Raw genomic sequence first — 15,285 nt, forward strand, 5'->3', positions numbered from 1 at the left:
AATATCATCAATGAAGACAGTAATTTTGTATTTCCTATCTTCAAATGGGACCCTTCTATACCAGGGATTTGTCTGATCATAGCGGCAAACTGTTCCAGGGAAAGGGCAAACGTAAAGTTGAGAAGAGACATCCCATTCACCACCACTCTAGAACTGGGAGCACAGTAATGGGCAGTGCTCCAGATAAGATTTGGAAGTGGGAGTATTTTACTCCTTATTTTTTAAAGTTGGGAGTAAACAGATTTTTTTTTTCTTTAGGTAGTAAATATGTACGGCCAAATCCCAATAGGAGTATTTTATAAGCGAGTAAAAATAGATTTTAACTGGAAATGTTACTGTAATAATTATTTCTTTAGACCTAGTTATTCATGCAGATTACAAGAACCATGTTTACTTCTTCCAATCAGGCTGCAATAATAGTAGTTTTTTTCCTGTGGTACTATATAAACTACTAGTCCAAGCATATCCATAGAGCTGTGTGGGGGAGAAAGTAGGGGCACAAGTTTCTAAGTGTATGTTTCCTATTTTTTGTTGGGAGTATTTTTACTCCCTATTTTTATTTTTGGGGAGTATTTACTGTTTTTAGGGAGTGAAAGTGGTTGATACACCCCTTGTGTGTAGGGCTGGTGATACGCCTGGTTCAATCTATAAATCTCTTTCCACAACCTATAGTTTGTAAAGTACAGAATCTGATGTGCCAGTCTACGCAATGAAAAGCCTTTTAGACATCCACTTCCTGTTCTCCTGACTACGATGCTTGACGCGAAAACACCATTATTTGCAGAAGGGATTTAGCCCGTTACTACACAAGCCTCTCAGCTATTAAGCCTACTTGAATTGCGGAGAAGGAAACATGCGCTGATTTGAAAAAGGCATCCAATATGCCGAAACGTGTGTCATCATTAAAGGGCCACCAATAAAATTTCTTATACAGAAGGACAAACAGTTTTCTGGATCTTAACTATCAATATGGTGCAGTAATTGGGTGTGTGCATACAATAAACTCTTATCTTCTACAAGCAGGAGTTGGGGAACTCTTTGTATCCATTTTCTGGACACACCAATGCGACATTTGCAAAATTGTAATCAGACACAGGTCGCGGTGGTCAGGCAGTGGTATTACAGAAAAGTTCCCTGTCCTTTCTGGTTTTGATATATTTTACATTTGTACACGTGCAGCAAGATACATGTAAAAATTACGAATTATATATAAAAACAATCTAGATATGGTATGCTACCAATTGTCTAGAAGCTGAGCGATGAGGAGTTTCATAATGCACAATCCGGGAAAGGGACTCGTCACATAAAGCCCATTGTGAAGAAGACACAATAGTTATAAAACATGCATGCATTGATGTACAACACATGATATGATAGGTTATTTATAATGTGTTTAATACCCAGAGATTTCTAAGCGAGGACCCGGGGATCGAACCTGTGTTGCTACGTGTCGTCTTGCTTCCAATGCCAGAATGTTGCGGCTGAGCTATCCTCCCAAGACATTGGGAATTTACACATCTAAATGCAGTGTGCTCTTTTTATAAAATGATTAGACTCTGCAGTCAGGGGTTTGCAAGGTGAAAGGAGAGGTAATGATTAACAGTGACAATAAGCAGATAGTCAAGCCAACAGGCCGGCCCGGGGTTTTTATGGCCTGGCAGTATCACGGAAGACAGATGTAATCTTTTTAAGTGCATCGTAGTTTGTTATTTATTTTTGAGGGAGATACGGTCACTTGCTTTGACCAACAATAAACTTGGCATTAAGTGACACTCAAGGCCAGAGCAACCGATACAGCTTGTGTTTCAATTGTTGTCTCAGGATGTGACCAGAGGCCATGCGTGTTGAATTGGTAGTCGTTTAGATCAGAATGTTCCAGCAAGTCGGGTGGGGGTGATGGTTCTCATCAGTTCAAAGGAAACCGGTTTATTCTTCCCTCTACATATGGTTTGAAGTGCTCTTGCAAAACATGTGCAATTACGTTTAGGGTTAAAGGTCTCAGGCCACCTGGGACTTGTAATGAATGTTTGTATACGAATGTGTAACTATGTGATGATGTCACGACCTACCACAGGCAAGTCCTCCAAAAGGTTGTGTTGCACACATGAGCTGCAGATGGTAAGATTATTATGATCAATGAAAATGGGGGAATTGTAGAACGATTGGACATCTTTTGTAAAGGTCTTGACCAATCACATGTGGGGAGTGGCTTTTAATAAAATATATGAGTGTTTTAACTGTTGCAAAAGTGCATAAAATGTGTCAACTTGTGTGGTTCAGATAGACTCGAGTTAGTTTGACTCTGCAGCATCATCTAGCCCCTCCCCGCACTATTGTACAACAAGATTACTTTACATACAAACGTGCACTCCCTTCTAAAGTGGTGGGCCTGCTTTGGATTAAGGTGATTAGAGGCCCACCCCCACATATGCCAGGGTGGTTAGGAGGATGGTGGAAATGTGTGAAGGTATTCCGAAAAAAAACAGAGACAAACATGGTATTACTGGATCTCGTTGCCATGTGGGTGGTTCGATTTCTCATTTCTATGTGACGTTGACAGCAGTGAGGCCTCTCTTGGCATTGAAAGTTTTTTTAACAAATGAACAGAAATGGGAAAGCGATATGAACTGTTCTATATCGGATAAGCACTGGATTGGGACGTGGGAAAATGTAAAGAAAGTGTATAGAAATGCTTGTTTTAAAGTTGATTTGATATCATTTCCTGCACAGGGTGTACATGACTCCACCAAAGGTATATACTCTTAATCAACAGTTGCCTCACATCTGCCCATAATGTGGCTAGGTGGGGGCGTCAGGGTTTTGGCACATGAGCTGTGAGTGCAAAAGTACTCAAACTTATTGGAAGGAAGTAGTGGATAGGATAAATACTCTCCTTCCGAGTTCTTTCGAATGCACCATGATATGCTTACGAAGGTACCGGGAGGCAAGAGAGCTAAAAGCAGAAAGAAAATAATGCAGTTTTTAAAATCATTATTATGGAAACAGAGCATCGTGATATCGTGCAAGGGTACTAAGGGACCATTATCCAATATTGAGTGACAGATATCAAGGGGTGCGGTTTGGCAGAGATGGAGATATTACGGAAACAATGTAGATCCGGAATCAGAAAAGGGCATTGTGTTGGATTGGAGTCAACTGTTAAATATTCGCACTACATCTCCGGATCTGATGCCACCGTGAGGGGAGAGGTTTGCTGTATCTGATAGGCAAGGTATAGTTGGCGGCTGCTTTGAAAGGAGTTGATAGCCTATTTGGACAACCTGATCAGAACATGAGTGTTCATAAGGTGTAAGGCTCTTTGAAAAGGCATGTGTATAGGGAGGATTCTTGTTAAGGGAGGGATAGATGCATAAATGTGTAGGCTATATTGACCCACTGAGCAGAATTCGCATTCATAACCAAGCTGCACCGCAGCAGTTAACAGCAAAATGGCTGCGCTAGCTCCTTAGAGCACCATTACCCAGCATCAAAACTGCGTTTTGCATCTACACAATGATGGCTGCACTGTTTTGCCAAGTAACATTGGGCAAGTTGGTATAGGGAGCACACAGAAAGGCTGCCAGGGTGTGTTCTTGTGTGTCTAAAGAAGCAAAGGGAAAAGCAGCGTTGCTCTGCTGCTTGCGAAAAAGTTCCCATTGAAAAGGGAATATTTCACATTGAAAAGGATGCTGCCCTGATGCTCTTTTCCTCTATTCAACATCACACTGCTTTTGTCAGTGAGGCCCTGCCATGCCCATCCATATTCAGATTGTGCTCCAGAAGAAGAGAAAATTATCCCTGAATGACAGGCTGTGTCAGAACAGATCTGGGTAATCAACAGAAGCTTTACTTTCAGCCGCAAAGAAAAACACTTGACTTTTAGGCTACGAAAGGTCAAAAATCAATGCTTCAACAGAAACCCTAGCTCTAAGGGCATATGTCCATTTCAGTGGACCTGTGACTTAAATAGATTGTTGTATAAGTGAAACTGACTAGGGCTGCAAAACAATGTTGGGAAGTCAGAAGGAAGAGAAAACCTTTTGAAAGTGACACCCCAGCAGACTTCACCACGTGTTAAAATGTGCTTTTGCAAATAAGGAAAAATACCTGTTTTAAAAGTGTAATGTTGAAGAAGGCCCTGTCTTGGTCTAGCAATCTAAAGGGGGTTTTGCTGGGAAACATATATGGGATGTTTTATTCAACAGGCTTGCTTCTGATTTAGAACAAAATAAAATAAAGAAATAAATGTTTTTGCTGTACTGATCAGCCCAAACAGGGTTTCTGCCATGGCTCAAGGGACATTTGTGTGCTGACAACAGGAGTGCCCTGCCCCCAAGAGAAGCCACAACAGATGTCTGGGACGCCTACGTGTTAATTGTACCCTTTGAAACTTTGAATGGACCAGAAGGCAGCATATCAAACACTTGTCAGACTTTTGTCTGTGCTCCAGGTTGATACAATAGATTCTGGGACACTTCAGTGTGACTTTTAGAAAATCACCTCCCCTCAACTTCTACTAGGGAGCTACAAAGCCAACTCCAGAGCAGCCGTGTAAGCTATGCCCTTATTTGGTAGACAATGCTGGCCATCTGGCTCAAAAGGCTACTTTATTAATACATTTCAAGACTTTTTATCTCCGAAATTGGACAACGCAGTAATGTGAAAGTTTCACAATCTAGATGCAATTTTTGTGGCTTTAATTTAAGACATGGTAGCCTTCACTAGCATATTGGGGGCAGAAATGGCAGAGAATTGGATATTCTGAGGAAAGTGAAATTTAATATTCACATGCCTTATGATAATCTATACACATGTATAAAGTTATAGAATTTTAGGTAAAATAGTTTTTCGTCATTTTCAATGAAATTATTAGACGGACGAAACAAAGTACTACAAACTGGAGAGTTGGACTGCCATGCTCTGCGTGAAATATGTAATCTGCTTATCTGATTTGCAAAAATGCTGCTACTGTATAAATGTGTGATTTATGTTAAGATGGATTTTTGGCAAAAAGGACTGTGGCATGGCTTTGCACCTCATAAAACACAACCCCCTAAACTGAGTCTCCGCCTTGAGGAGGCGACCAACATGGGCTGACCTATCCGTTTCTTGGGGGTAGGTCTAGCTTAGTTCTGCCCAACAATAAACTCGGTGATATCACCCGCTTTATATAAGGGGTGGGAGCTCAGATGGACCACGCTCTCTCCTGAATTTCCACTGTCTGCGTATCCAGACATTCCAGATCCATGTTTGCAAGATTTTAGACTCTACTGCTAGGCCAAAGCATAGCTGACCCTATCCCAGCAAGGTCATTGATCTGGAAACCCCCACTAAAAACCCCAATAACAAGGGGGAAAAGCTGTGGTACCCTTTGAGATGTATCCTGTGACCAGACCTGATTTTTGCCCTACCTGCATGCCCGCTGTACCCTTGCCATCCAGTGACCAGACTTACCCAGCTGTTTGCTGTAAGGGGCGCCTGCCGTGCTGTGCCCAGAGCTCTTTGAGGCCAGAACCCAGTTGACTGTCACAAATCCCAAACTCAAGTGGGGATTATGAGTATTTCCCCATCCCATAGCAACACATAGCCTACCCTATCTTGACCCTTTGTCTTTGTTCTATTTTCTAAGTAATCCTATTCATACCCTGGTAACTTGTTTAAGACTGTTAGAATTTTCTGTGCATCCTGTCCGTGATTTCCTAGTGTTAGTGCCATCCTTTCATTCATTTCTGTCTTGGAACTCCTTAGCAATATTTTGAAGAATTTAATTAAATTCCGCATAAAGAGACACACGGCGTGAAGGGGTTAATGCGGCCGCTTAACCTGTTTCCATGGGCAGCGCTATCTTCTTGATAATCTAGTTTATGTAAAACTTGTCCCTTTTTCTTTCCAAACCTATTTTCTCATTTTAACTGCTAGTCACCCTTTCACTTCTATATTGTTCATGCGATGTCCATCTATTCCCCAGCCTAAAATCCGCATTCAGATTCTGTTTATTTCACCCTTTTTTTAAAAAAAAAAAACGTTCTGACATTTAAAACTGAAAAAAAGTATAAATGCAACTTTTCCACTTGTGATTTGACTGCACTGTGTCCCCACTTTCAAGCTGCTTTTGAACTGTATGCCTTTGTGATACATTGCTTTATAGTTGCTGGTATATTACATCCCTGATACTGTGATAAAACATATGTACCTCATTATTTAACCACACATATAATTAATTATTTGTCAAAGTTTGAGTGTTATTTTATGCAATTGAAAAGGGTTTTTGCCTCCTATTTTGTGAGGCAGGGTTCAGTGCTTGCAACTGCAACCTGTGCATTATCTCCAGGTTGCAGGAACCAACCATTACAGGGGGAAACCTTAATTTGGGTGCTATCTATCCAAATAGAAAAAGTACTCCTATTCATTGGTGCTTTGGAATTTTATTCTTGTGGGAGGTTACCCAAGTGTATTTCAGTGGTTTTCATTGTAATTATCACCCCATTGGTGGCTGCTGCCCAATATAAAAAGTGTGTTTTTCTTTGAATTTAAAATCACTCAACGGCCTGGTTCATGGTCCATTGTGTCCCGGTGAATTTGGGGAAAGGGGGTGCGAGACAGGTTGGGTATCAGCTCAATTCGAATTCGTAGAAAATAAAGAAAAAGTATTCTCATTGAGCGCTACATCCGAGACTAAGACCAAGGGTCTTGGTCCGATGTGTGACGCCCGGTTGGAATCCTTCACAATATGGTGTCTGGAAATCATCCTGTGAATGTGGAAGTGAACCTGGGAGGGCACGACTGTCTGTCACTGGAATGTATTCTATAAATGGACATTACTGTACTTCATTCGTAATACTTACACAAACTTAATACATATAATTAAAAATAAATTAAAAAAATAACCCAAGTCAAATATCAAAGCAATTACAATCGTTGATACTTTATGAAAATGGTTTAGTTTGTTAATGAAACTGATGTTGAAGTAATTACATTTTATAGTATGTTGTAGGAAATAATGTCTGATTTATTTCTGATGTAAATCTTTATAAAAATGTATAAAATGTATGTGATGTTTTTCTAGTGTTGAAAGTTTTATGAACTAACCAAAACACTTTAATATTTTCTTTTTAAAAAAAAAAGTTATTACAATGGGAATCAACAAAGTACAAAGCACGATGTATAAGAGCCACAGCAGTTTGTGCGCCTCCATGGATTATGTACACCCTTAGATTAGGAAAAAGTTTACACGGAGGCTGCCTAAGAAAGAATTTCCCACCCCAGCCTCCGGCTTTAGGAATAAGTAATGCAGACAAGCACCCCATTAATCACCCAAAGACATGGCTGCCTCTTTCCTGTAGAAAGCCACACTTGGGGGGGATACTTGTATTTGGCAATGACAGAATTCCTTAGTGATTGGCTGGAGTTCCCGTCGTTTAACAAGTGCAAACCCCGCAATAAATTACGCTCTGCGCCGTCGTAGTAAAGGGGTAGTTGCCTGTCTTGCAATGTACAGAATGTGTGCCTTCATTTCGTACGAAGAATGCTTAACAACGATATCCTTCAGTCCGGCATCATGGTTGTCCCATAAAATGAGCGCTATCACTCTTAAAATGGGTGGCCCAAGGAAACTGCTTAATTTCGCTGAACAGTGACTCCCCATAAAACAATATGCCAGTGCCCCCACTCCCTCAAGGTTCTGGGCAGGAGTGCTCTCTTGCCTCGCATTGGACTTTAAAGAAATACATTAACAGGAAGCGCTTAGAAACGGGCAAAAATTTGCATGCCCATTTCCAAGTCTAAATAAATTTTAAAAAAGAATTTTAAAAAAAGCAGGCATTGCTGATTTAAATGCATTTTAATGACTCGTGCCTCTTGAAAACCCATGTATTTCATGAGGTGGGAAGAAGGAGCAATACTCCGAACCTAAGTCATTACAGTGACCCCAGTCCCAACTCTGAGCAGTGTCAGCTGGCAGAATTCACATCTGGCTGGTAAAGTAGCTTAGAAGGTTCAGTGCTTGCAACTGCAATCTGTGCATTGTCTCCAGGTTGCAGGAACCAAATCTCAGCAAGGCCAACTCAGCAGACAAATGAGTACCAACTTCAGTTGTATCATAATTGTATGTAAATATGTTCTATGAACAGCGCTTTGGTGAAAGCGCTTTATAAGCAATGAAATCATTATCAGGACAACATGGCACCAGACACCAGCGCATAGGAGGGTCACCGCCCCGCCACCCTCCGATATCTATGAAGGAAAGCATGGAGAGTAGCTAGACACAAGACAGACAATGTTTAGTCTCTTATGTGAAGGGGCTTGCCTCTGCTTCCTAAAAACGGCGCACGCTACCAAGACTGCTGCGCCATACTTCTCAGACCGCAGGCACCCCAGAACCAGAAGGGATTTGCAACGCGACAAAACATGTTTTGAAAGAAGGGTAGTATTTTCAAGGAATGCAGCAAAGCACAAGAAAAAACAAAAATCAAGACAGTTATCCAAAAGTGGGTTTGCCATTTCTTATAAGGGTCAGATGGCACCTAAGCCAAGAGCTTTAGTTGTAATCTGCTTGCCCCCCTCCCCTGATTTAAGAATGGTCTCTTGTAGCTCCACCTACAGGGTTCCAAAACACCAAACTTTCGCCAATCTCTTTAGGACTGGAGTTGGAATAGTAAATGGTGCCATCTTAGAATATTTAGGGTAAATGGTCCCGTTATACACTTCTTACTTCAGATATAAAAACGTTAAACTTGGCAGCGATCTACTCCCTGGATACCAGGTCGCCCAGGGTGGTAGGTGGGCCCCTGAGAGAACACATTTGGTACTGTGCTCCCGGTCGAACGCCTCTCCACAGCTCTGCGTCATCAAAGTTGATTTTAATTACAAAAGGGAGCGAGGGTCACCAGTCAAACATCAGAAGTCAAGCAACTGTTAACATAATCATGCTTTACTGGACCGAACATGGAATGCCCACCCAAGCCCCCGAATTAAAACGGCCATGCACTGTACACATTATTTTAAAAGTAAATACAACCAGAGATCGACACAGTACACAAGAAATACTTCTCCCAAAGGGTGACGATAGAGGGAATGGGTACCGCTACGCCACAGACATGCACTGCACATATAAAATGCCCCACTTATTAACACGCATGCACCGTAGATAGCAAACGCCCGCCTCTGATAAGGAGTGACAGCTTGGGAGGTTTCGTGTACCGACAGGGGACGTCATACACTGCAGGTAACTGCTGTAGTATGCCCCCAGCTAAACAATGGCAGGATAGGAAGATGCATACCGTAACTCAGCGCAGGACAACCATCGACGCTGCTAAGACTGATAGTAATTGCAGATTTACTTTGGCAAACAACCTACTCACCCACGGGTCAGAAAGAAGAAGCACACGTTGAAAAACCCCTCAAGCGCGGGGAACAATGGGTTGGATCCAATGGACCCTCCTATTTTTCATACAGGAGGGGGGGGGGGATGCTGGTTACAGTGTATCCTCTTATTCCCCCACAGTGTGGGAGAAAGGGACGTTTGGACACAAAGTATCCTCTTCTGCTCTCATTCTGAACACCAAGTGGGCTGCAGGCTAGAATATACAACTCTGTTCTCTCGCGCTGCACACACCGGGACTCTAGGGGACTATGCTGTGTTCACCAGATGGGCTCCTGCATAGAATACCACCTCCCAATACGCGCAGCGCACAACAATCTAATTCTCTCATGCATGGGCAGAAGGTGGTCTCTTGGACTCAGCATACGCTCTTCTTGTCTCACTGGGAACACCAGGTGAGCTGCTGAACAGAATTTGCACTCATAACCCCCCACTCTGCGCAACAAAAGAACTGCTGGATACAACACTCTGCACCACGGGGGCTCCTGCAAATAAGACAACCTCTCGGGCTCGCACAGCGTGGCATACAGCAACATAGCCCTTTCTTCTTTCACTCGGAACATGAAGTGGGATGAGTGGTTGCACAATGTACCATCCCTTTCCCTCGCTCTAGAAAACAGGAAATTGCTGCATACAACAGATCGTTCTTCATTATAAGCCAGCAGGGCTCCTGTTCACTCCACAGCTCGGCGGACTGTAGGAATGCTGCCTACACATCCTTCCATTGCTATGTGCACAGCCTTTCATTAGCACGGCTGCTGGGTCAGAACTACTTCGCGCCTGCCCTGCGCTGCTGCAAACAGTGGCACGGGCTCACCTGCCTGTCTTCAGATGGCAGCGCGAGCTCCGGGACCTGCAGCTGACAGCTCTCCTCCGCCACTGCTGCATCCACCGCAGCTGCTGTGGCTGCTGGCTGCTTGCGCTACAGGGGGCGCGCACTTTTTCTAGGATCCTCTGTTGATCATTGAAAGCGAGGAAGGACATCCCTCGCTCGCACTACAGTGGCAGACCAGTTCACTGTACTGCAAGGTACAGTAAACGCGGAAGTGTATTGACAGCTCCCTTTGCAACTTAACTTAAAATGGTTGTCGCATTAGAAACTTGTCTGCTGTGATGCAGTGTAATACAATGGAAAAGTCGAGGTCGTGCTGCTGCGTCTTTTCGAGTACAGCCCGTTTACCCAAAGGCAAAGCATTTATGGGTGTATTTCTGGTGCAATTGACTGATGCACGTTGTAAAGCGTGATTTTAAATTCCCATCTGTTCCTGACCAGCATTACCTCTGTACATAAAAAATACTTCAAAACGACCCTTTGTATACATATATTCCGAAAACAAACTATGCTGTTCTTCCATTTTTTTAAAGTATGGTTTGCACTTTTACAGTTCCATATATTTCAAGATGGCCGCCAGATTTCTCTTTCTCTTGCTAAGCTGCCCGTGTGGTGTCAGGTAAATATGGCAGCCATCATAAAGTTAACATATTCTATATACCTCCCTTGGAACAATTTAGAATATCTTCCAAATAGGCATCGTATACTTCAGGAATGATTTAACGTTTCAGGCCTTACCTTTTTTTTCAGTATTATGATTTACAGTGAAAAGGATAAAAACCTCAACCTAACCAACTAACATGAACAAACACTATACATTTACCTTTACACATACGAAAATAACATTCTTTCAAAAGCAATTCAGCTATTTCATCCTAATCCATATTGCCTTTTCATTTCAATTCCTACATATTTCATTATACTTGGCTAACTAAACTCCTAAAAACAGTAAGACAAGCCCATAGTTCTTTTCTTCAGTTCCTAATATTATCACATACCCATGCATCATACATCATACATGCATAGCTCTCAACTCACATGCTGTTGGCGGGTGTCACCTGCCTTGTAAACAGCGGACTCACCCGCCAAGCCTCCTGCACGCCCGTTTGTTTCAATGGGCTCTCACGCGCCAAAAACAAAATTGGGTGTTTTCACCCGCCTTTGCAACGCAAATGGTTGAGAGCTATGTGCATGCCAGCATTGCGATGCAACTTTTAGGGAGTTTTCTTCAGAGAAATTTGGAGACACCTATTTCCCCATAAGAATGCATTATGGAAATAATTATTTTAGCCGGAAAACGTGAAAAATAGCAGTATCAAGACGGTTGGCATGTATGATATATCAGGCATGCCAACATTCGGGAGCCCCTGAGAAGGAAGTTTCACCACAGCAATCGGGAAAATGTATTTTTCCCATAGGATTGCATTGGGGTTATCATTATTTTAGGCGGGAGACAGTAAAAAATAGCCAGATTTTTCAATAAACAAATCGGTAGTCTCCTGCCTAAATCGGAAGGGTTGGCATGTATGAGATATGCCAACATTCTGGGGCACTTAGGAGGGAGATATTGCTATAGAAAGTGGGGGAAAGATATTTTCCCATAGGATTGTATTGGAAATTTCATTATTTCAGGCGAGAGAAAATAAAAAATGCCAATATTTTTAACTGAAAAATCAGGATTCTCCCGCCTAAATCGGGACAGTTGGCATGTATATATACCTTTCAAGTCGCAAGCTTTTGGCAGGTGTCACCCGCCATGTAATTAGCTCTCTCACCTGCCAAGTCCCTTAAACGCTCATATTTCTCAAAGGGCTCTCATCCACCAAAAACAAAATCTGATGTTTTCACCTGCAGTGCAGACACAAATAAAATAAAAAATGCCAATATTTTTAACTGAAAAATCGTGATTCTCCCGATTTTTCCCGAATAAGACTATGGCAATTATATCTTGCCTGGGATTGTCAGACAGGCATTATGTCACTTCCCTATTATACTCAGGTAAAGTCCCATTGTCCAGAAGGTCTGGTGGTGGCATTCCCAGTCTAAGGTTGTACCCATGCTTGTCTCCATTTTTACAACACCCCCTTCAACATTCATTTAAAACACTCCTTATTCGGGAAATCAAGGAGTAAGCAAAACAGTTACACCACCCTTATGTTTGAAAATGTATTACTGTCTAATGCATTAAGTGTATTAATTTCTGTTTTGTGTTTCTTGTTGTTTGTTGTTGGTTGTTCTGTCACTGCGCTTCTATGCCTAAGGGGGATGTTCCAGCGTGTTACAAATAATTTAAGTCAATAAGAGATAACCGGACGTCTCCGTGTACTGCACTATTACTTTAACAACACAAAAGTCCCTGGGACCGATTTACAGGAGTATAAGCATGCAATCCCGTAGGAAAACTTACTTATAATCAGGCCCACTGTTTCCACAAGCATCTTGTGAATACAGTTTGCAAGCATGCAATGCATTATTAACACACTATTTTGGTAAGTAAAAAAAGGTATTCACTGTAGAGTATACACAGGATGAGGGGCTTTGGGATGCTAATGACTTCTTCCCCATGAGCTGTGACTTGTTTCCGCGCCAGCCCAGTAATAAAAGATAAGACCTAAAAGAAGCACATATGGGGAATGTCCTGGGGCCCGTTAAGCCCAGCTATAACTTTGGCCTGCAGTATACATAAACAACAATTTGATTAGTATTTCACAGAGATGGACCTCTGTTTTTCACACTTCAAAATAGCACCCTTTTCGTTATTTTTAGGGACGAGGATGCGTACCGCAAATCAGTTGCAGTGCCACCACCGTGCCAGAAGGGCTAACATGGCTTCACAAAATTGCCTTACAGCAAGCCATACATCAATCGTTCCCAGGTGTCCAGCTCCAAGAAAGCCACCTTCTGTACAAAACCGTTCAAAAGCGTTCTCTAAGCATTACAACACTATTACAGTGTATATACAGATGTTTCATGGATTCCAGATACTTCTTATAGATTCGATATATACTCATCGGTTCTACGTTGATTCCCTGCAGGCTGATTACGTTGTAGCCTGGTTAACCGGGTCCGAGGTCGTTGCTGCTGGGAATAATTTTTACCTTTGTGGCACCCGTTTCCCTACAGTTCCATAATGTGTGGAACCCTCCCCTGCAACCCTCGTTTTCTCCCTGCCCCTACTTCCCCCATTCCCAAAGTCTATCACGCAGGAGACAATGCCGCCACACCAAGACTGATCTCCTATTCCCATACATGCCAACATCCCGCAGCACCTGGGAGGGTGATTTCATCAAAGAAATCGTGAGCCATACATTTTCCCATAGGAATGCATTGGGGCTAGAATTATTTTAGGTGGGAGAACGTGGAACAATAGCAATATTTGTCACTTAAAAATCGGGAGTCTCCCGCCTAGATCGTGAGTGTTGCCATGTATGGATTCCCCTGACCCACCCCCATTCCCGACAACATACATGCACACACGTATGCCCCATGCACACTTAGACGCCTACCTATCACCAAATCCTTTCCTTACCTCACTGTCCGCCACATCTTCCTGATGCTGCAGAGCGCATTAAACGCATACATTGTTCTGCCGTTCTCGGGGAATTTCTTTAAAACAATTCATCCAGAACACTCTTATCCCCAGAAAAATGTAGTTTTGGATCCAATATCTCTAAAGTCCTAAAACAGTTGGCCTTGAACCGTTGTGCTTCCTAGTCGGGAAACTCAAGATTTACGGTTGCACTATGCCCTAGCTAGGGCACATTATGTTATGTTATGTGGCATTTGTATAGCGCCTGCTCGAAGTGCTGTGAGGATAACCACCCTTTGGAAGACCGAATTCTGAGTTGAGAAGTAGTGAGAGGAGTGGCAAAATGTGTATGTGAATTTATATTCGAATCAAGGTTAGGTAGGGAATGGCTAGGTCCCAAACAGCAGCCCACATTATCAGTTGTGAGGACGGGTGCTGTGTCAAATTGTCAAAGTCAAGCTACGTGAACTGCAGCATACAATTTTGTGTGGGACTTGTCTGTGTTCTATGGGTGGTGGCGCTTGGACTGAGGGTGATGTATGTTTGGGGTAAGGTATGTTCAAATAGTGTGAATGCCAAATGTGCAGCTATGTGAACAACTAGACCAAACCCCGTGGGACTGAACTGCATTCTGTGGGATGCAGTGCACTAGTATCAGATGAAGTAGGACTGAAGAACATTCATTTCAGTCATGCAGTGCGTATCAAATAGGCATGGGTAAGAGTGCTATGTTCCACCTAATAGACTCCTATTGTGCACCCGTTATTCCCGTGAGGGCGAGTGGGCAGCGGTTAGCTCTTGATTTAGGCGTGATATCCAGACTAAGTGTGTGGGTGAGCCGAGGGGAAGAGCCCAGTTTTGGGAACCGTCCTGTAGGCGAGGTGGTTTTATATGCAGTGGATGGTTAATGGGAGAGAGTTCCAGATGGTCGGTGTTTGAACTGAGAAGGAAACCCCTGTATGCGTTTATTTTGTAAATGGAATGATGAGAAGACGTCTTGAGCCTGATCTGAAATTTCTGTTAGGAGTGTATCATGTACATTTATGCTGCAGGTATTCCGCTTCTTTGTTGTACAGAGTTTGATGAGTGATGCACATTGCCTTGAAGGAGGATCGCCACCGGATCCGAAGCTAGTGAAGAGGTTGGGGGAGATGTGTTCTCTGGGGCCTATGGCTAGGAGGAGACTTGTGGCCGTGTTTTGTACTCTGAGTTTTCTTAGCTGTGATGTGGGGGGCCCCGAGGTATAGGGCGTTAGCGTAGTCTAGAGGTGGAAGGATGATAGCAACTATCACAGATAATCTGTGTGTGACGGTGTGAGAAACCTGAAGGTGTCTCAACTGTTAGTCTCTGGGGATCTGTCATCCAGATGGCCAGGACACAACCATTACTTTTGGATCCAGTTCCTGGGGGTGGACCAGTGTGGGAGGATCACCTGGAAGAGGGGTTCTCGGGGAGTGGAAGTGGGACATCGGACGGTGAGATGCGGTATCCCCTTCCCAAGAACAACTTTTCCCCATCCTACCAGGTAGGATACCTAGAAATTCA

At 43.0% G+C, this 15,285-nt stretch overlaps 1 protein-coding gene across 4 annotated transcripts in view; it reads right to left on the reverse strand.

Moving 5' to 3' along the window:
* The window catches only part of NOD1 (nucleotide binding oligomerization domain containing 1), a 567,072-nt gene extending 556,722 nt beyond the window's left edge, over positions 1 to 10,350 (reverse strand). For 2 of the 4 annotated variants that reach the window (XM_069648760.1, XM_069648762.1), the window contains exon 1: positions 10,197 to 10,341. The gene's annotated coding sequence lies outside the window, so the exon portion shown is untranslated. Of the gene's footprint in view, positions 1 to 10,196 lie in introns of all 4 variants that reach the window. The other 2 variants (XM_069648761.1, XM_069648763.1) reach the window with 2 other exon arrangements.
* Between the last annotated feature and the right edge of the window lie 4,935 nt (positions 10,351 to 15,285).

This window comes from Ambystoma mexicanum, chromosome 2q (genome assembly GCF_040938575.1).
Source record: "Ambystoma mexicanum isolate Mex_15411 chromosome 2q, UKY_AmexF1_1, whole genome shotgun sequence".
NCBI classification, from domain to species: domain Eukaryota; kingdom Metazoa; phylum Chordata; class Amphibia; order Caudata; family Ambystomatidae; genus Ambystoma; species Ambystoma mexicanum.